General features: G+C 40.9%; 1 long non-coding RNA gene across 1 annotated transcript; it reads left to right on the top strand.

The window, feature by feature from the left end:
* The first annotated feature begins 1258 nt into the window (after positions 1-1258).
* On the top strand, positions 1259-20954 carry LOC139763109 (uncharacterized). The gene is made up of 3 exons (XR_011716035.1): positions 1259-1445; positions 17214-17345; positions 19083-20954. It is a non-coding gene; the product is annotated as an uncharacterized lncRNA (long non-coding RNA).
* Positions 20955-22829: the final 1875 nt, after the last annotated feature.

The raw sequence follows: 22829 nt of genomic DNA on the forward strand, positions 1-22829 counted from the left end.
GACGTGCCACGGTTCCCCAGACATTCTCGTGTGATTCTGTAAGACAGGAACTGTGCAGAAGGTCTTATCCCCGACGTGATGTTATCCCCTGTCATGTATGTCGTGTGATTGGTCCATTTGTGCAACACTGGAGCACCTTACGATGGGTGAAAATGGGGAAGTGGTGCCTGGCGGAATGAGTATTTTGAAGGACTGTTGGATGTGGGGTGTTTGTGAACGTGAGCCATGCGAAAGTGAGAGGGTCATGCCATTTGGCCTCGTGAAAAGAGATGAGGTGGTGAAAGCCTTGCAGACAGTGAAGTGTGGCAAGGCGAGACAGTTCTCCACAGAATCTGAGTCTTGGGCCACCTCTGGGGTGGTGCGTGATCATCTCACCTCCTCATGTGTTCTCTGTTCTCCCCCCTTGTCAATATATGTTCTTTGAGAATTACTGTTCATCCGTCCTTCTAAGCATACGTGTAGTGCCGACCCTGTGCGTTAAATTTCTGAATGCCTTCCACCTGTGTTATGTCTGCATATATATATATATATATATATATATATATATATATATATATATATATATATATATATATATATATATATTGCAAGAGGTCACAGTGGTGCTCGTGATCTAGTACATGCTGATAACAACAGGAAAATGAACCACGACAAGTTCCCAAGTGCACTTTCGTGTAATGATCACATTGTCATGAGAGATACAATAATGAGATAGAAGACGTAGAACAGTTACTTGATATACAAGGAAGAGACGTAACTACGACGTCATTGGTAAACAAGCGTTTTAACCAATGGCGTCGTAGCTACGTCTCTTCCTTGTATATCAAGTGACTGTTCTACGTCTTCTATCTCATCATTTTATCTCCCATGATGATGTGATCATTACACGAAAGTGCACTTGGGAACTTATCGTGTTTTATTTTCCTTGTGGGTATCAGCATATATATATATATATATATATATATATATATAATATATATATATATATATATATATATATTATGTGTGTGTGTGTGTGTGTGTGTGTGTGTGTAAGCTGTCTAGGCTGGACCATGTGCTTCACACACTAGACGAAGCCTCTCCTCTGCTCCCGATCTCTCTTCGTGCTTGTTTCCCACTCTCTCTCTCTCTCTCTCTCTCTCTCTCTCTCTCTCTCTCTCTCTCTCTCTCTCTCTCTCTCTCTCTCCTGCTCCTCTTTTTCCCGCGTCGGTGGGCCGGGGCGCGCGCGCGCAGGAGGCCTGCCTGGGCCAGCGGGTGTGGAGATAAGAGACGAGGCGTGAGGCGTCCAGTGTGCTGCTCTGGCCTGACCCCAGAACTCCCTCTTCTCTCTCTCTCTATCTCTCTCTCTCGTCCAGCCCGTCGCCCCCCCACAACCACCACAGTGTTTTCCGTGTGCGCCTCCTGCTCCCCTAAGGCACTGCCTAACAAGGGAAACAACAAGAGACGTGAGTACAAAAGGGGTGGGAGGAGACACACTTACCCTGCAGATGACTGGGGGAGTGGTGGTGAGAGGCCATATGTAAGTGGGTGTGTTTCCAGCCGAGCTGGTTTGCGGGAGGTTGGCTTATGCGTATGTCCCGTGTGTGTGTGTGTGTGTGTGTGTGTGTGTGTGTGTGTGTGTGTGTGTGTGTGTGTGTTATCACATATCTATATGTATGAGGAGATAAATGTTCACGTTGCTGGGGTTCCTTGTTATCTATATTATCCATCAGTTATTTTTAACACACGGGTTCATTTTTTTTCATGTTTTTTTCAATGATATTTACTATTTACTATTTTCTTCTCTCGGTATGTTTGACCCACGTCTGGCCAGCTGTGCTACAAGACCAGTCCTTCCTAACATACATTATAACATTATAGTCTTCCTAACTCCAGCCAGGCTCTGTTCTTTGTGTCGTCGTCCCCCTTGACTATATATTGTTTTGTGGTCTTTATGGCGTCCCGGGAGACGCCCTTGTACAATGTATCATGGGTCTTGTAGATCCCATACATTGTCACACAGGGTAGATTTGAAGGTCGGGGGGGACAGGTCCGTTCCACGTTCCTCCCACAACCCCACTTGCGTTATTCATTCCGCCCAGGTCTGGAGGACTAGTCTAAATTCCCCGTTCCTCTGGACAATGCTCATCCGCTGTTCGGTTTGCCTACTTCGATATGTGTGTGTGTGTGTGTGTGTGTGTGTGTGTGTGTGTGTTTACAGTTTCCTAAGTGCGTTATCCATTTTCTATCCTTAGTAATTATGAATATTTACAGATTAACAATAAACATAATCTGGTCAACAGAAAATGGAATGATACAAGGCAGAGAAAAAAAGATGTATGCGCGCTTGCGTTAATGTGTATGTGTGTGTGTGTGTGTGTGTGTGTGTGTGTGTGTGTGTGTGTGTGTGTGTGTGTGTGTGTCTGTGTGTGTGTGTGTGTGTGTGTTTTCAAGGCTTGGGGTAGTGTTTATGTCTTGTGTGTCCCCCCCCAAACTAAAGTGTTTGTATCCTCGTATATCGTGTTTCTTTCCCATATGTTACATACATATTCGTGTTCTTCATCGGTGTATTACTGCTTTATCAGGGCAAGGACGTACATATGTGTGCGTTTCGTGTTGTATTTGTATCCATGGTGTAGTCATGTATTTGATGTATGTATTTTCCACCCATTTCCTATCCCCGATGCATCTGTGTGTATGTATATGTGCTCTTATGTATGAATATGTGCATGCACGTTCATGCACATATTTTGTCATGCACGTGTCGTGATGTGCATGTAGTCATGTATGGCTTCTTTGGTGTACATGATCACGTGTCTGGATCAAGTTTGGATACAAAACACAGGATGGTCTTCCATCATTTGCTCCCTCCCGTGTTTTTCTCCCAGCCTGATCCACTCATTTGTCAATGTGGACATTTGCATATGTGTGTGTGTGTGTGTGTGTGTGTCTGTGTTAGGTCCACACCTCTCAAACATTCAGTATCATAGAAGGTTAAATGTGTGTGAATCTGTCCATATTCACGATTACAGTATTTACTGTATTCCATTCCTCACCACACGTAGACTATTGGAAGTTCATCATTACATATTGTCTAACAAGTTTTTTATATGTTCTCTGGTTGTTCACTGTTCACAAACTTGTAGTTTGTGATCAGGTCACCCCTCACTCGTCTTTTATTCTGCCTGGGGATATGTAAGGCCTCTGAACTATGTCCATAACTTAGTCTGTCCCAAAGTCTGGTATTGTCTTTGTTGCTCCTTCCTCTGTACCTTCTTCATAAGATCTTTCTCTTGCTGTAGGTACGGTGACCAAACTGGAGAAACATAGTCTTAATTTAGCCAAGTGTAGGATGTGGACAGCACGTGGAATACTGACTTAATCCCTGCACTTCGATGCTACAGCAGAGCCAGTTGTCCCCTTATTTACTGCCAAATGTAGGACTCTGGCGAATAGTTTAGGGATGTCTTGTGCCCAGGTCTCTCTCTTCTCTCTCTCTCTCTCTCTCTCTCTCACACAGATTGCTGCGGGTTCACTCTCCATACTGAAGCTTGTATCTGTGTCTTATCCTCAGTACTGTACAGTTACTTGCACTGATTTTCTTCATCTGTTATCAGACGTCCGTCTGGAGTGTGACGAGGTTCCCTTGTAGGGTGATGCAATCATCTCCCTCTTCGCACATCCCTCATGACCTCGGCATCATCTGCAAATAAGTTCAGATATTGGCTCATCCTTCTGGTATTTGCATAAACCATGAATTGTCTTTTTTGTTCACAATTTCCAATCCAAATTTTTTTTTCCCCCCGCCCCCACTTCCCCTTTTTACCCCCCCAAAACCCTTTTCAAGGGGCCCCTTTTCCCCCCACTGCCACCACGCCCTTTTCATTTGTTTTTTCCCACCCACCCCCCCTTTTTCCCCCCAAAATTTTTCTCAACCCTTCCCATAAATCTCCCATTTTCCCCAAATAAAATTTTCCCCAAAACCACCTCCCTATGAACCGCCATCACCTCCCCTTTTAAATCCCCCACACCTCCCTCAAATCGCCCACACCCCCCATATCGCCCTCACCCCCCATACGCCACCCCTCCCTCATTTCCACACCTCCCCAAAATCGCCACACCTCCCCCCATAATGCCCCTTCTCCCCCCCTCAAAATCGCCCACACCTCCCCATAAACGTCCACACCTCCCCATAAATCGCCTCACCCCCCATAAATCGCCCACACCTCCCCATAAATCGCCCTCACCCCTCAAATCCACCCCCCAAACCCCTTTCCCCCTCCACTGTTTTTACACTAATCATCTGTCCCCCCTTTTCCCAATCTTCTCACATCACCACGGCCCCCCTCCCCAAACCCCTTTTCTACCCCTTTCTTTTTCCATCTTCTCCACCACCTGTCCACACCATCTTCTCCCCCACTTTTCCACATCCATCTGTCTCCACCACCCGTCCAGATCTGTCTCCACCACTTGTCCACATCCATCTGACTCAACCACTTATCCACATCCATCTGTCTCCACCACCTGTCCACACCCATGTCTCCACCACCTGTCCACATCCATCTGTCTCCACCACCTGTCCACAGCCATCTGTCTAGCCTGCCCTTCCCTCTGCCTTTCGCTGACTCTTCCACCTTTGCAAATGTTCTTATTTATTTTTTTAACAAAGAAATTTGGTACAAGAATTTGACAGCTTTACTCACGGTCGTCTGTGGGGTAACCCCCCCGAGACAGGTGGGTTTAGACCCCCAAGAGCGAGGGGGTTTAGACCCCCAAAGCGGGTGGGTTTAAAACCCCCCAGAGAGCGATGGGGTTTTTACCCCCCCAAAGCGAGGTGGGGTTTAGACCCCCCAAAAGCGAGGTTGGGTTTTAACCCCCCCCGAGAGCGAGGTGGGTTAGACCCCCAAGACGAGGGGGGTTTAGACCCCCCAAAAGAACGAGGTGGGTTTAGACCCCAGAACGATTTTTTTAAAAGGGGGGGGGTTTAGACCCCCCGAGACGAGGTGGGTTAGACCCCCCCAAAACGAGGTGGTTAGACCCCCCAGAGAGCGAGTGGGGTTTTGACCCCCCCGAGACGAGGTGGGGTTTAGACCCCCAGAAACGAGGGGGTTTTTGACCCCCCAGAGACAGGTGGGTTTTTGACCCCCCCCGGACAGGGGGGTTTTTACCCCCCCGAACGAGGTGGGTTTTTGACCCCCCCCAAAACGAGGGGGTTTAGACCCCCAGAGACGAGGGGGGTTTTTGACCCCCCCGAAGCGAGGGGGGTTTAGCCCCCCCAAAGCGAGGTGGTTTAGACCCCAGAGACGAGGGGGGTTAAGACCCCCCAAGAGCGAGTGGGTTTTTAAAACCCCCAGAGAGCGAGGTGGGTTAAAACCCCCCGAGACGAGGGGGGTTTTGACCCCAGGGCGAGGTGGGGTTAAAACCCCCCCAAAAGCGAGGGGGTTAAACCCCCAGAGAGCGAGGTGGGTTAAGACCCCCAGAGAGCGAGGGGGTTTTTAAAGACCCCCCAGAGAGCGAGGTGGGTTTAGACCCCCCAGAGAGCGGGGTGGTTAAACCCCCGAGACGAGGTGGTTAAGACCCCCCAGAAGCGAGGGGGTTAGACCCCCCAGAGAGCGAGGTGGGTTAAGACCCCCAGAGAGCGAGGTGGGTTTAGACCCCCCAGAGAGCGAGGTGGGTTTAGACCCCCCAGAGAGCGAGGTGGGTTAAGACCCCCAGAGAGCGAGGTGGGTTAGACCCCCAGAGAGCGAGGTGGGTTTAGACCCCCGAGAGCGAGGTGGTTTAGACCGCCCAGAGAGCGAGGTGGGTTAAGACCCCCAGAGAGCGAGGTGGGTTAAGACCCCCAGAGAGCGAGGTGGGTTAAGACCCCCAGAGAGCGAGGTGGGTTAAGACCCCCAGAGAGCGAGGTGGGTTTGTCTAGGCAGATTTATTTTGACACGCGTTAAGTACTTGAGGATGGAGGAGGAGGGGGGGTCGTGTCTGTCTCCTCCCCCACACACTCTGGGGGGGTGTGTGGGTGGTGGGGGGAGACCTCAGAGGAGGGTGGGGGTGTACGGAGTAGTATTCATTTAAAAGTACACGCGGGAGGAGCAGATGGTCACGTGAAGGTCGTCACCACCACACGACTCTCTTTCTTTTCTCTTCTACCTTCTCTCTCTTCCTCTGTCTCATTCTCACCCTCTCCTCATCTCTCTCTCTCTCTCTCTCTCTCTCCTCTCTCGGTGGTACTATCCCCCCTCCTTTCAGCCAAGGGTCTGTACTACTGACCTCTCCTTCTCTCTCTCTCTCTCTCTCCTCTCTCTCTCCTCTCTCCTCTCTCTCTCTCTCTCTCTTCTCTCTCTCTCTCTCGTCTTCGTAATGGTAACGAGAAACGTGTGTGTGTGTGTGTGTGTGTGTGTGTGTGTGAGATGAGGAGAAGAGAGAGAGAGAGAGGAGAGAGAGAGAGAAGAGAAGACAGACAGACAGACGACAGACGACAGAACACTAGCTGCCTATTCTTGCCTCATCTACATAGAAATTAGTGGGGGGGGGGTGTAGGGGAAAGAGGGATAGAGAAGAATTGACATTTAAAAACAGACAACTCAGACGTGGGCCAATGGCTCTTTTTATATGTCTGTCCCACACACATCCCAGACAACACTATATATATATATATATTATATATATATATTATATATATATATAATTAATATATATATATATATATAATATTATATATATATATATATATATAATATATATATAATATATATATATGTGTGATGTGTGTGTGTGTGTGTGATGTTGTGTGTAATGTTGCCTGTTGTGGGCGTTTATGTATTACATAATGTATGTGGGTGGGTTGGGCCATTCTTTCGTCTGTTTCGTTGCGCTACCTCGTTAACGCGGGAGACGGCGACCAAGTAAATAAATAATATTATATATATATATATATTATATATATATATATATATATAATATATATATATACATATATATATAGCATATATTAGAGCGAGACATTTTGGCTACGTATATATTTAACATTTATTCCCGTGATGACCTGGGGTCAAACATGTGATGATGATGGTGTAGGATGAAGATAATGCTATAGCTGCCAGACTGCAGACAATATTTACCATTTTGTTATCATTATTTAAAGGGACACTACCATACCCTAATGTATTTGTTGTATTAACACCATACCCTACTGTATCCATACGAATACTAACATATCTTCCTGTCGTAGGAATAGAACCGTATCTTACTGTATTTGCTGTATTACCACCATATCCTACTGTATTGCCACCATAACCTACTGTATTTGCTGTATTACTACCATAGCCTATTGTATTTTTGACTTGGAAATACAAGGGCTTGGCGTCTCCCGGGATAAGAAAGATACAGCGTACCACGTAATTAGGTCATCCTGGGATACAAGGGCTTGGCGTCTCCCCTGGGAAAAAATAATTTAAAGTTTTATCAAGGCTGCGTCAAACCAAACTTTATTAGGTCATCCTGGAATAAAAGGGGCTTGGCCGTCTCCCTGGGATAAGCAAAGATACAGAGTTACCACGTATTAGGTCATCCTGGGAATACAAGATCTTGCCGTCTCCCCTGGGATAAGCAAACATACAGTTACCTAGTATTAGGTCATCCTGGGAATACAAGTTCTTGGCGTCTCCCTGGGATAAGCAAACATACAGGTTACCACGTATTAGGTCATCCTGGGAATAAAAGGGCTTGGCGTCTCCCCTGGGATAAGTAAACATACAGCGTCACCACGTATTAGGTCATCCTGGGAATACAAGAGCTTGGCGTCTGCCCTGGGATAAGCAAACATATAGCGTACCACGTATTAGGTCATCCTGGGAATACAAGGGCTTGGCGTCTCCCCTGGGATAAGTAAACATATAGCTTCACCACGTATTAGATCATCCTGGGAATAGCAGACGTCAGCTGTGGCGCCCACCTTGGGTAAACAGTTTCCCATTTGGGGTGAATGGGTTAGTTACATGGTTCTGTAGTTACGTGATAGTTCAGGGACGTGTATGGCTCTCACGTAGCTATGTGCAGGTAGTGATGTGCACGTATGTGCTTGTGTGTGTACACTCGTCTTTCGTGGTTTGTACATACGTACACGTACATGATCATGTGTACGTGATTGTACTCTGTTGCTTGTTTGTACGTGGGTATTACTATTGATGTACATTTTCGTGTGTACTTGACTGTGTACAGTTGTACATTATGTGTACGAGTGTGCTTTGGTCTGTGTACATTATGTAGAAGTGTGTGAGTTGGTGTGTATATTATGAGCAAATATGTGAGTTAGTGTGTACATTATGTGATCGCGTGTGCGTTGGTGTGTGTACATTATGTGCAAGTTTGAGTTGATGTGTATACATTATGTGAACGTGTTTGAGTTGGTGTGTACATTATGTGAACGTGTTTGAGTTGGTATGTGATTATGTGATTTTGTGTGCGTTGGTGTATGTACATTATGTGATCTCGTGTGCTTTGGTGTGTGTACAATATGTGAAAATACGCTTGGTAGGTCATTCTTTGTGTGTTTTGTTGTGTGTGTTTTGATGTGGTGTGTGGGGTTTGTGGTGTGTGTGTTTGTGTGTGTGTGTGTGTGTGTTTGTATTGTGTGTGTGTTGGGTTGTTGTGTGTGTGTGTGTGTTGTTGTGTGTGTGTTGGGTGTGTGTGTGTGTGTGTTTTATGTGTGGTGGTGTTGTGGTGTTGTGTGTGTGTGTGTGTACACTGATGTGACCATTCTGGTTTGTATGAGTAATTACCTATATGTACTGTACAGAGAGGGAGTTGTACACTCATTGGTCCTCATCTGCATATTCTAATTTTGACCCATGTAAGATATGAACAGCAACGCTGAATATATCCCCTTCTCACAATACCTAAAATAAAATATATTCTGCGATCTACCAGTAGACTTTGTTTACTCTACCATACTCCCTAATGTGGGACTCTGGCGACAGATTAGGGACGATGTCTGCTCCCAATTCCCTCCCACACACACGGGTTCCTGCAGCTGCAGGTCAACAGTCATGTATCAGGCCCACATTTGCAGTGTGTCTGGGTCCCCTTGTAAGCTGATGCAATCCCCTTCATACGTTTTTTTTTTTTCTTCATATTTGATCGCCTTTTTCCGCCTTAGCGAGGTAGCGCCAGGAAAGACAAGACGACCCCTCCCCCCATATTAATTAAAATAAAAGGACCCAAAATTTCGTAAACATAACATATACTATCAAATAACACACAAATACTACACATAACAGATATATATATATAAAATATATATATATATATATAATATATATATTTTATATATATATATATATATATATTATTATATATATTGTTTTTGGGGTGTGTATATTTATTGTGGGGTGTTGTGTGTGTGCACCGGGATCTCGGTGGAGGGGGGTGGGGGGGGGGGGCCTGCATCAGTCGATGAGTCATGAGGTCGACCCAGACTCGTGGAGAGGTCAGAGGTCAAGCGGCTGGCTGGCTGGTTGGCTGGCAGTGAGTCACCGCCAGCTTACCACACAGTGATGGCAAAAATGATTTTGTACTGGATCTGGTTTAGGTTTGGGTGGGAGTTCGTATGACCCATGTTGTCCTCTGGTGTGTCTGCGTGGCTTCTAAGGCTTCATCCACTTGGGGGACAATGGGTGGATTAAGCTTCCACGCCACGTCACAGCTCGCTATGACCTTGCTCTGATTCGCCAACAGGGAGGAGAGAGAAGAGAGAGAGAGAGAGAGAGAGAGAGAGAGAGAGAGAGAGAGAGAGAGAGAGAGAGAGAGGGAGAGAGGGGAGAGATGGAGAAACACACACCCGCAATGGAAAGATTATGTTAGTGGAAGGGGAACTGAGGACGTAGTACCTCAGGGTTTCCATTTGGAACCATGAAGTCTTCTTGATCTTTGGGTTGACCTCCTTGCCAGAAGGTATGGCCTCCCGGCACAGTATGTTTGAAAATGAGGAGGAGAAAAAAAAGGTTTAGGGGAAGAGAGAAGTGAGTGGGAGACGTGTAGGGTTGCAAGAAAGGTTTGGGGAAAAAGAAGTATGAACTTTGGTTATAGTCAAGGGCACCTTCGACTCCAAAAGTAAAATTTAATGGTTAAAGAACACTGCCCGAAGCTTCCCCGGGTGTGTTTATTATCATCACCCAGCAGGAGACAAGCTGGGAGAATATATATATATATAAATAATATATATTATATATATATATATAAATATATATAATATATATATATATATATGTGTTTTGTGGTGTGTTGTGGAAGAGAGAGCATTTGTTCTCGACTTCCTAACCAAACCTGTCGATATGTCTTCCTTAGGGACCGTTTGTTGCTGGCAAATATTAGAACTGTATTCAGTTCATGGTAAGGGAATTTTTGGAAAAATATTAAACTGTATTCAGTTCATGGAAGGGAATATTGGCAAATATTAGAACTGTATTAGTTCATGGAAAGGGAATATTGGCAAAAAATTAAAAACTGTATTTAGTTCTGGTAGGAATATTGGCAAATATTAGAACTGTATTTATTTCAGGGTAGGAATATTGGCAATATTAGAACTGATTTGGGTTCTTTGTAAGGGTTTTGCAAATATAGAACTGTATTTAGTTCATGGTAGGAATATTGGCAAATATTAGAACTGTATTTAGTTCATGGTAAGGGAATATTGGCAAATATTAGAACTGTATTTAGTTCATGGTAAGGGAATATTGGCAAATATTAGAACTGTATTTAGTTCATGGTAAGGGAATATTGGCAAATATTAGAACTGTATTTAGTTCATGGTAAGGGAATATTGGCAAATATTAGAACTGTATTTAGTTCATGGTAAGGGAATATTGGCAAATATAGAACTGTATTTAGTTCAGGGTAAGGGAATAATTGGCAAATATTAGAACTGTATTTAGTTATGGTAAGGAATTTTGGGCAAAAAATTAAGAACTGTATTTAGTTCATGGTAAGGGAATATTGGCAAATATTAGAACTGTATTTAGTTATGGTAAGGGATATTGGCAAAATTAGACTGTTTTTAGTTCTTTAAAGGGGAAAATTTTGGCAATATTAAACTGTATTTAGTTCATGGTAAGGGAATTTTGGGCAAATATAGAACTGTATTTATTCATGAAAGGGGAAATATTGGCAAATATAGAACTGTATTTAGTTCATGAAAGGGATATTGGCAAATATTAAACTGTATTTAGTTCATGGAGGGAATATTGGCAAATATTAGAACTGTATTAGTTCATGGTAAGGAATATTGGCAAAATTAGAACGTATTTTATTCTGTAAGGGAATTTGGCAAATATTAGAACTGTATTTAGTTCAGGGTAAGGGAATATTGGCAAATATTAGAACTGTATTTAGTTCATGTAAGGAATATGGCAAATATTAGAACTGTATAGTTCAGGAAGGGAATATTGGCAAATATTAGAACTGTATTTAGTTCATGGTAAGGGAATATTGGCAAATTTTAAACTGATTTAGTTCATGGTAAGGGATATGCAAATATAAACTGTATTTATTTCATGGTTAGGGAATATTGGCAAATATTAGAACTGTATTTAGTTCAGGGTAAGGGAATATTGGCAAATATTAGAACTGTATTTATTTTCAGGGTAAGGGAATATTGGCAAATATTAGAACTTATTTAGTTCATGTAAGGAATATTGGCAAATATTGAACGTATTTAGTTCATGGTAAGGAATTTTGGGCAAATATTAAACTGATTATTCATGTAAGGAATATGGCAAATATTAGAACTGATTAGTTCAGGAAGGGAATATTGGCAAATATTAGAACTGTATTTAGTTCATGGTAAGGGAATATTGGCAAATATTAGAACTGTATTTAGTTCATGGTAAGGGAATATTGGCAAATATTAGAACTGTATTTAGTTCATGGTAAGGGAATATTGGCAAATATTAGAACTGTATTTAGTTCATGGTAAGGGATTATTGGCAAATATTAGAACTGTATTTAGTTCATGGTAAGGGAATATTGGCAAATATTAGAACTGTATTTAGTTCATGGTAAGGGAATATTGGCAAATATTAGAACTGTATTTAGTTCATGGTAAGGGAATATTGGCAAATATTAGAACTGTATTTAGTTCATGGTAAGGGAATATTGGCAAATATTAGAACTGTATTTAGTTCATAGTAAGGGAATATTGGCAAATATTAGAACTGTATTTAGTTAAAGGGTGGGGGAATATTGGCAAATATTAAAAACTGTTTTTTATTCGAAAGGGGAAAATTTTGGGCAAATATTAGAACTGAATTTATTCATGGAAAGGGGAAATTTGGCAAATATTAAACTGTATTTTTTTCATGAAAAGGGAATTTGGCAAATATTGAACTTTTTTAGTTCAGGGAAGGGAATATGCAAATTTTAGAACTGTTTTTATTTCATGTAAGGGAAAAAGGGCAAAATTAGAACTGTTTTAGTTCAGGAAAGGGAATATTGGCAAATATTAAAAACTGTTTTATTCTTAAGGGAATATTGGCAAATATTAGAACTGTATTATTCAGGGAAAGGGGAATTTGCAAATTTTGAACTGTATTTATTTCATAAAAGGGAATTTTGGGCAAATATTAAACTGTATTTAGTTCAGGGAAAGGGGAATATTGGCAATTTTAGAACTGTTTTTATTCAGGGAAAGGGGAAATTGGAAAATATTAGAACTGTATTTAGTTCATGGTAAGGGAATATTGAACCAGCCTCCGTCGCATTTACAGAGATAGCAGAGAAAGTCCAGAGGAAGGCAGCAAAATTGATACCAGGAGTAAGAGAGTTGAAATAGAGCGAAAGACTATAAAGGCCTTAGATATGCTCACCTGGAAGAGAGAAGAGTTAGGTGTGACCTGATCCTCTGAATATTTAGAACAGATTAATGACCGCATACCAGTTCCTCGACAGAAGTTAGGATAGAACAACCAAAGGCAATAACATGAAATTGAACAAGAAACTTGTTAAAGAAAATGAGAAAAATTACTTTTTAGAGTTTAAGACTGGTGGATGAATGGAATGAGATGAATTAAGACTAGGTAAATGCAGACAGCATACTGAACTTTAAAAGCTGTATGATTGCAGAGAATGTTCAAGAGATGGGGTTCCCACGCTTGTATATATTATATATATATATATAAATATTATATATATATATATATATATATATATATATATATATATTATATATATATATATTGAATAGACACAAGTTAAACACTATGAACACTGCTGCTCATCCCTTCCTGATCGATTAATTTACCTGCCAACGGATCGGAAATAGCAATATGGACTCATACAGTCCAAACTAGCTGTGAGAAATTTACTGACAGCTCAAATATGACTCTTAGTACAAGGGTTCTTTAAGTAACCCTAGATGTGAACCACTTACGAACACCATCACAATCAAGAACAAATGATACTTGATCCCTTGCTTGAGATGGTAAAATGTATTTCATTTATTGATTTACTTATGTGGACCACTGGAAAATTAGGCTATGGACCAGTGGTGGTCTATGAACCACAGGTGAAGGACCCCCTTGCTGTAGTGCCTTATAGCTGGAATGAGAAGTTTTTATTATATAAACCTGAAACGCGTATTTACACCGTGTTACACTATTGAGAAATATTACGGTTCTGAGCTTAGTTTTTGAAACACTGGAATGAACCTCTTCATAAAACTGAACACCTGTACTGAAGGAACGAACCAAAATGATGATTATTTCGAGTAAATGTTTGTAAATAAATCAGTAAAGAGTTTTATTTTCGTGAAGGCGACGAGGAAGTAAATAAAGCGAAATCACTGCCCAATTGGCGGAGACCAGACGGTCATGTCTGGAAGGATGTGAGTCAGCCCAGCTTCCAGACGTTCCCCCTGGAATGATTCATGAAGTAAAACGTTCCCCTGGAATGATTCATGAAGTAAAACGTTCCCCTGGAATGATTCATGAAATAAAACGTTCCCCTGGAATGATTCATGAAGGAAAACGTTCCCCCGGAATGTTTCATGAAGAAATACGTTCCCCTGGAATGATTCATGAAGTAAAACGTTCCCCTGGAATGATTCATGAAATAAAACGTTCCCCAAAAAAAACGTTCCCCTGGAATGATTCATGAAATAAAACGTTCCCCTGGAATGGTCATGAAAATAAAACGTTCCCCTGGAATGATTCATGAAATAAAACGTTCCCCTGGAATGATTCATGAAATAAAACGTTCCCCAAAAAAAACGTTCCCCAAAAAAAACGTTCCCCTGGAATGATTCATGAAATAAAACGTTCCCCTGGAATGATTCATGAAGTAAAACGTTCCCCTGGAAGATTCATGAAATAAAACGTTCCCCTGGAATGGTCATGAAAATAAAACGTTCCCCAAAAAAAACGTTCCCCAAAAAAAACGTTCCCCAAAAAAAACGTTCCCCAAAAAAAACGTTCCCCTGGAATGAATCATGAAATAAAACGTTCCCCAAAAAAAACGTTCCCCTGGAAGATTCATGAAATAAAACGTTCCCCTGGAATGATTCATGAAATAAAACGTTCCCCTGGAATGATTCATGAAATAAAACGTTCCCCTGGAATGATTCATGAAATAAAACGTTCCCCTGGAATGATTCATGAAATAAAACGTTCCCCTGGAATGATTCATGAAATAAAACGTTCCCCAAAAAAAACGTTCCCCTGGAAGATTCATGAAATAAAACGTTCCCCAAAAAAAACGTTCCCCTGGAATGGTCATGAAAATAAAACGTTCCCCTGGAATGATTCATGAAATAAAACGTTCCCCAAAAAAAACGTTCCCCAAAAAAAACGTTCCCCTGGAATGATTCATGAAATAAAACGTTCCCCTGGAATGAATCATGAAATAAAACGTTCCCCTGGAATGATTCATGAAATAAAACGTTCCCCTGGAATGAATCATGAAATAAAACGTTCCCCAAAAAAAACGTTCCCCAAAAAAAACGTTCCCCAAAAAAAACGTTCCCCAAAAAAAACGTTCCCCTGGAAGATTCATGAAATAAAACGTTCCCCTGGAATGATTCATGAAATAAAACGTTCCCCAAAAAAAACGTTCCCCTGGAATGATTCATGAAATAAAACGTTCCCCAAAAAAAACGTTCCCCAAAAAAAACGTTCCCCAAAAAAAACGTTCCCCAAAAAAAACGTTCCCCTGGAAGATTCATGAAATAAAACGTTCCCCTGGAATGATTCATGAAATAAAACGTTCCCCAAAAAAAACGTTCCCCTGGAATGATTCATGAAATAAAACGTTCCCCAAAAAAAACGTTCCCCAAAAAAAACGTTCCCCAAAAAAAACGTTCCCCTGGAATGGTCATGAAAATAAAACGTTCCCCTGGAATGATTCATGAAATAAAACGTTCCCCAAAAAAAACGTTCCCCAAAAAAAACGTTCCCCTGGAATGGTCATGAAAATAAAACGTTCCCCAAAAAAAACGTTCCCCAAAAAAAACGTTCCCCAAAAAAAACGTTCCCCTGGAATGGTCATGAAAATAAAACGTTCCCCTGGAATGATTCATTAAATAAAACGTTCCCCTGGAATGATTCATGAAATAAAACGTTCCCCTGGAATGATTCATGAAATAAAACGTTCCCCTGGAATGATTCATGAAATAAAACGTTCCCCTGGAATGATTCATGAAATAAAACGTTCCCCTGGAATGATTCATGAAATAAAACGTTCCCCTGGAATGATTCATGAAATAAAACGTTCCCCTGGAATGATTCATGAAATAAAACGTTCCCCTGGAATGATTCATGAAATAAAACGTTCCCCTGGAATGGTCATGAAATAAAACGTTCCCCAAAAAAACGTTCCCCTGGAATGGGCCTTAAATGACAGTATTGCCATTCTTTAAATGACTAAAGAAGCGCGTCACTTACAATCGTTGCCAGCGAAAGTTTCACTTAAGAATTTAGACTTCGTGGAAAACGTGGCCACACAAGGATTCGCCAGAGAAAAATGGATACCAAACATCTGTTCTTCTTATCTGTTCTTCAGAACAGATAAGCCTTTTCAAGATGAAGGTTCTACAATAGACCTTGTAGGGAAAGACTGGTGTGGAACGGTCCGTCCAGGAGAAAGCAGCGGGAAGGGGCGTCTTTATGGAACAGAGGAACATGGACAAGTTTGAAACACATTTGCGGCGTTACGTAATATAAACATGTCTCGAAATTCTGTCCAATGTTTGTTTACCAACAATTTTGCAGAGGGTCTGATTACGGAAAATACTGGTACCTATTCTCACTGTGGAAAAAATGCTTATTAAAATGATTTATATATATATATATATATATATATATATATATATATATATATATATATATATATATATATATATATATATATATATATATATGGCGATGGGAATGAATAAAGGCAGACAGTATGAATTATGTTCATGTGTATATAAGTATATGTCTGTGTGTGTATATATATATGTATACGTTGAGATGTATAGGTATGTATATTTGCGTGTGTGGACATGTATGTATATACATGTGTATGGGGGTGGGTTGGGCCATTCTTTCGGCTGTTTCCTTGCGCTACCTCGCTAACGCGGGAGACAGCAACAAAGCAAAATAGATGAATATATATATGATCACCGTAGTTCGCTTGCTTATTGCGTCGTGAGTGAGTTCACCACCTACCCTTGGCGAGGTTTTATCCTCGGTGTACAGTCCCATCGAAGAACCTCATTCCAGTGGATGGTTCCATCCTGTACCTGCTACTGATTGTAGCGCACTTCCGAAGCTGCATGAGCCCTAAGGGAAGAGAGTGGGTTTGGGAGGCTCATAGGAATTGATAATAATAATAATAATAATGATAATAATAATAATAATAATGATAATAATAATAATAATGATAATAATAATGATAATAATGATAATAATGATATGAATAATGATAATGATAATAATGATAATGATAATGATAATTATAATAATGATAATAATGATAATAATAAGAAGAAGAATGATGATAATAATAATAATAATAATAATAATAATAATGATAATGGTAATGATAATGATAAAAGAATAATAACAATAATTAATAATAGTAATAATAATAATAATAATAATAATAATAATGATAGTATTGATAATAATAATGATAATAGAGTATTGTCAACATGCATATGAAGGTGTTATTAACGAGGTGCTTGTATCCCCCCTCCCCCCTCAATACAGCCAAAGGCAACATGTCGGACAAGAAACCCAGCCAAGACCGGATTAAGCCCCAGTCGAAAGAGCACAAGGAACACAAGGAAGACAAACCGAAGGAGAAGGAGAAAAAATAATGAGGGATCGTGAGCAACAGAGGTGAGTGCAACACTGACATTGTTTAGTTTGGGGTGAATTGATTAGAGAAAATGGAGAAAGAACATTGGTATGGTAGAAAACGGGGCTTAAACTATGTTTTGGCTATAGTTCCAAATATCGAATGTTCTTGTATTTGTGTGTGTGTGTGTGTGTGTTGTGTGTTCGTAACAGAGGGATTATGTGTAGGTTTACTTTAATGTGTATTTATGTGTTTGTATGTGAACATATACTTGTAAACGTGTGATTATCTGTCCTCCATTTTTACTGTATGGGTAGGTTGGGCAACACCTGTGGAGCTCCTCCATCTCTCTCTCTCTCTGTCCTCTCTCTCTCTCTCTCTCTCTCTCTCTCTCTCTCTCTCTCTCTCTCTCTCTCTCTCTCTCTCTCTCTCTCTCTCTCTCTCTCTCATGACACAGACCACTTGAAGTTGCTCATGCTGTCCGGTCTCTCTCTCTCTCTCTCTCTCTCTCTCTCTCTCTCTCTCTCTCTCTCTCTCTCTCTCTCTCTCTCTCTCTCTCTCCGTGTACAAGTACTGCCACACGTGCCTTATGACCGTTGTTTTAAACCTTTATTTACATTGCACCACTTGGTCAGGTCCTCAACCATCAAGAGGAACAGATGTGAATTGTATTTTCACAGACCAACTGATCAATGTGAATTATACGATCATTTCTCTCTTTTTCCCTGAAGTGGATTAATATATTTATACCAGCAGCCTTTCCTTACACCTTACTTTGATTATATTTTTTTTTTTATTATGCAGACGTCCATTAAACTTGTGTGGTATATTCTTATGTGCTCCCAGAAGGAATTTACCCAATGGATGCCTCAAATGTGTAAATGATTTTCTCATCTGTCCAGTTATACCTGGATTTGTTATATTAGCATTGTTTATTATATACCGACTTTCTTAAAAATGGGTATAACATCTGTTCTTTTCCATTCTCCCTTCACACCAGACCCTCTTATATATCATTTGAGTTTCCCCAAACATCTGAGGTGACCTGTGTTATGATCCTACACACTTGTTGACCTCACGGGACCAGATACCATGAGACTTAGGGCCTTATATAATGATTCCATAAGGGTCATGTGTCTTATCTGGAACTCATCAAAGTCATATACCTCATATTTCTCATGAGTCTATTTATATCTCGTCCATCATCAGTGAACTGTGTTTGATGTTATTTCCTCCACTATTGAACTGTTTCTTATATTACGTCAACTTAATGATAAGATTATCAGTTGCTGAGAGGTTTTTAAATATATATATATATATATATATATATATATATATATATATATATATATATATATATATATATATATATATATATATGGCATCCTAGCTTCGTCTCTTCGATGTATATCAATTGACTCTTATATTTCTCTCTTGTGTCTCCCCTGATGATGTGATCATTACACGAAAGTGCACTTGGGAACTTTTCGTGTTTCATTTTCCCCATGGATCATAGGAATATATATATATATATATATATATATATATATAATATATATATATATATATATATATATATATATATATTATATAATGTTAATGATATATACATGTATAGTCTTTTCAGTGTAGATAGTTAACTAACTTTTATACTAATATCTTTTTAATCTAAGGCCTTTTGACCTCACCCATATGTTGTCATTCGTATCCGTTTATTGACGCGATAATGTCATTCCCTGTATGACGTGTTGTTCACCTGTAGTTCTCCATGTTTCCAGGTGTTCCAGGCTTGTCTGGACGTCGTCCCCCACCTACCACCACACACACACACACTGTAGAACGCTCCCAGTACGTCACGTCAGCTGTCGCCTCATTTATGGCCTCCTCCGCCTCCATTATTATCGCTCTCCATAACGGTCCCTCACCACGTCGTTCCCCCAGGGGACCCACGTCGTCTCCCAAGGGGACCCGCGTTCTCCCCCAGGGGACCCGCTACACCGCGGGCGGGCCAGCCAGCCACACTGCCTGGCCTGGCCTGGCCTGGCCCGCTCCCTCCCTGCCTTCCGCCAGCCCTGCGCAGTCGTCTTCGGCGACACCTTCTACAGGAAGAATTTCTTTCCCCATTTTTAGTTACACGTTTTTCTTGTGTTGGTAACATCCCACAGCAGCGCTGTTGTTGCTGCCAACCCCCCCCCCCCTTCTGTGTACACGACAGGCCTAGCGGATCGTCTCTTCGTAGATTTGTAACCCGCAGCCCAGATGAGGCCCCCTCACGCTATGTTGCCTTTATTTAAATGCACTAGATTGTTGCCTTTATTTAAATGCACCCGTCTGGTCTCACATGCTCTGTGAATGAATCCACACCATTGTCAATAGAGCGTCTAGTACGTTTTCTTTATATCAGTTTTTCTCTAGAGCGTCTAGTACGTTTTCTTTATATCAGTTTTTCTCTAGAGCGCCTAGTACGTTTTCTTTATATCAGTTTTTCTCTAGAGCGTCTAGTACGTTTTCTTTATCAATTTTTCTCTAGAGCGTCTAGTACGTTTTCTTTATCAGTTTTTCTCTAGATGTATTATTTTTCACGTAGATTAGTTCAGATCTGTAATGTTAAATTTTTCTCCGTACAAACAAACGCTTGGCTCTTTTTTTCGCATTTAAGCCAGATATATTTTTTCCAAACCGACCACTCTTTCCTTAGAGCATCGTCCATTTTCTTTATTTATTTAATTCACTTGTGTTTTAAGCCAGTTATTATTACGTCATCGTGGAGCGCAACCACATGGAGTCTTATGTCATATCGCGTGGTAGTTCGAGGTCATTATAGCTTTTACTTTGAGTGTTATGCATGTGTGACGTGGGGCCCGTCACTCTCATACCAGTGGCTGGTGTGACGCAGTCCAGTCTCAGCTGTGCTGTAAGAGCCATGGCTGTGACGCCCGTCACTCAACCTTAGTTATTACTTACTTTATATTACCCACAAGGCATGGGTTCCCACAATGCATGGTACGGGAATATCGTAACACAACTATTGCTTTGGTTAATTTTGCCCCTCTCCCTCCCTTTGCCAACGTCTGACAATCTCCTTAGTTTTATCATTCTGTATTTTCATATAGAAAGAAAGCTTTTAATGATGTAGTTATTGTTTGCCTTCAGTAGTCCATTAGTTGCATCCATAATACAACAGGTCTTTTACTAATATCTTCATCCTTTCTGTCCATCTTATTGCCCCTAAAGTTCCCGCGTTTTTCTTTTCGTCGCATTTTTCTTGCTTTTTCGCCATGTTCGTCAGCATCCACTTGGTATTCCACGTTTTCCTGGCCGTGTTTTCCCCTGAGAACATATCCTATTTCTGCAGTCTTCCTGTTCTTGAAAGCATGTATTTTGTGCAGGTTCGTTTGCTTGTGGGGAGTGAGTGGTGTCTGTGGTCCTGGAGGCTGGACACTCCGCTTTTATAGCCACCGAGGCCTCGGCTCCTCCCGCCCTCATCCACTGTATTCCTCCGCGCTCCACTGTATTCCTCCGCGCTCTCCCTCTCTATCCTCAAACCCATGTGTTTTTTAGTAACTTCATCCTATTCATAATTTCTACTGTATTCACTGTAGCTGCTTCCTCTACGTGTGTATTCAGATTTTGTATATTTTCTTTTGCTGTATTTATGTTTGTGCGTTCGTCCGGTTGGAATTTCGAATCTCGGTTTTCTACATGGTTCCTTCTGTTTATTTTTTTCCCCTTTTTGCATATACATCTTCAAGTCCAATCTCTCATCTCCTCCTGTGGGAGCTCGACACCCCCGCCAGCATCCAGGCCTAATTCCTGCCATTTATGCTCTCCGTTTGCTTCTGTTATTATTATTATCAATTGACCTCCTGGCTCATTACGAGCCATTTATAATCATAGCGTCCTGCATTGCATAATACGTCATGATATCATTATGACGTCCTCATATATTTCCATTTATTTTAGCTGGTTAGCCTCACAGATGGCCTCACATAGCATTGTGCTGGTCAACCCAACCCTTCTCCCACTCCCGCCATATTGCTTGCATTGCGTCCTGTCATCATATATTTATATCTAAGTGCCCGCCCTGTTTTTATTTTAATACATCACATTCCTCATCAGTTCAGATATGATAGTACTATAAATGTACTTTTTTTTGGTGAATTGTATTCATGATTTCAACTGCCAATCTGTTAGATATATAATGTATAAAAAAAAATATGAATGTACAAGGATGTACGGAGCAATTAACATGGTATGATTTGTATCATTTTATAAGGTGGAAGTAATTGCCCAAGGGTATATAAAGGCCTTGCAATATCTGAACGAACTTGAAAAAGGTAAGATATAATTTTCCATTTGCTCTGAGATTTTTTGAATCCTTTGGAAACTCTTTGTCTTCATCCAGTTGTTTGTATATTTGGACTTCTCCTATGCCTTAGCCACCCATTTTTTACCGTAGCCCAGTTGTTACATGAATCCTCCTTCTCATACTAGATTTAATATCACAATTAATCCAATACTCATGTCAAAAGGGGGAAAAAATATATTATAACTACCTCTAATGAATTGTGTCAAAATAGTCATAGGTAATTCATAAAGTACCACAGATAACAGAGGGGGCATTTAAGAATTCCCTGAGTATTGCATTAATTGTTTTGGCCAAGATTGTATCAGCGTCTGTGTGTATAACTGTATGTAAGCTGGTCTTAAGATAAAAAAAAAAAATTAAATGTACTTCACCAGCCATTTTTATTTTTTAGCTTTTGATTACAGGTAATAATGAGCAAATTATCAGCTCACTATTACTGGTGTGTGTGTCTTTTAGTCAATTGGTCATTTTGGAGCGGGAGCCTTTTTCAAACCGGGGGCCTTTTTTTCAAGCCGGGAGCCTTTTACAAGCGTACTTGAAACTGGCCTTTTTTTTTTTTCTATTTTGGATGCTGGTTTGGTACGATTCGTTACGGTAGGGTAAATGGCACACCTTTGTAATACACTGTTGCCTTATGGAATAGTGGAAAATTTTTAGTGTCATGTGTTCCATTTTACGACAATTAGTGTAGATGTCCTAGCTGTTTAGGATATGTGATAGGACCAACCTGGGTTTTTTTTTTATTTCTTAATTTTTCAAGCCCTCGCCTCGAATTGCATCGTTCACTTTGGTAGACTGGAATTTTCTGTAGAGGAATTAAATTACCTTAGAATATGGGGTTGTGGGGGGGAGAAAATGGTCATTTTTTTTTTTATAATTATCCAGTGTTTTCCCCTGGAAGGTAAGGTGGTCTTATTGCATATCCTTAATCTGAGCCCAAATTATGTGAAAAGTGTTAGTCTGTAGTGAAGTCATTAACTCAAGATATTTTTTTTGCAAGACACTTAATTTCTTGAGCCTCAATTGTAAAAGAAAAACCATATTTAAGAGTTGGTTGCGCATGAGCCATTTTGATCCGTGGCGTAACCACCACTACTACCCCCGGATGTACTAAATGAGGTGAGTTCCGCCACCAGTGAGGGAGAAGGGAAGGCCA

The sequence above is a fragment of the Panulirus ornatus genome, chromosome 46 (genome assembly GCF_036320965.1).
Source record: "Panulirus ornatus isolate Po-2019 chromosome 46, ASM3632096v1, whole genome shotgun sequence".
Taxonomy (NCBI): Eukaryota; Metazoa; Arthropoda; class Malacostraca; order Decapoda; family Palinuridae; genus Panulirus; species Panulirus ornatus.